This window comes from Phaethon lepturus, unplaced genomic scaffold, assembly GCF_000687285.1.
Source record: "Phaethon lepturus isolate BGI_N335 unplaced genomic scaffold, ASM68728v1 scaffold29982, whole genome shotgun sequence".
Taxonomy (NCBI): Eukaryota; Metazoa; Chordata; class Aves; order Phaethontiformes; family Phaethontidae; genus Phaethon; species Phaethon lepturus.
The window spans coordinates 17,305-17,656 of NW_010521692.1; the positions used below are offsets into that span (position 1 = coordinate 17,305).

A 352-nucleotide genomic window follows, 5' to 3' on the forward strand; every position below is an offset into this window, starting at 1 on the left:
CACCTGCGGCTGTGGGCTGGGTTGGGGGGCTGTCTCTGCCAGGCACTGACCCGGGAGCTCAAGAGGTGGGAGCATAAGGTCAGGGGCCTCACCAAGCTGAGCAAATGGAAAGAGTTTCCTGGAGCTTGAGCGGAGCCCAGTGCCTGGAAATGTGAGTCAGTCATGGGTGAGAGGCGTCTCGGCCGCTGGCTGACGCCCAGGAGATCTGCTCCCCGCTTCCATTGCAAGTCATCCTGCCCGTGGACAGAGACTGCTCCCCCTGCAAGCGCAGCTCCCTGGGATTGAGGTCTGGCTGTGCCCCAGCTATGTGGGGTCTCCCTCCTTCCCCTCCTTTGTCCCTTACGTGCCTGAA

At 62.2% G+C, this 352-nt stretch overlaps 1 protein-coding gene across 1 annotated transcript in view; it reads left to right on the top strand.

Moving 5' to 3' along the window:
• Positions 1-352, top strand: part of LOC104616560 (diacylglycerol kinase zeta-like) — a gene marked incomplete at its 5' end in the record, with an annotated part of 19,184 nt that overhangs the window by 16,666 nt on the left and 2,166 nt on the right.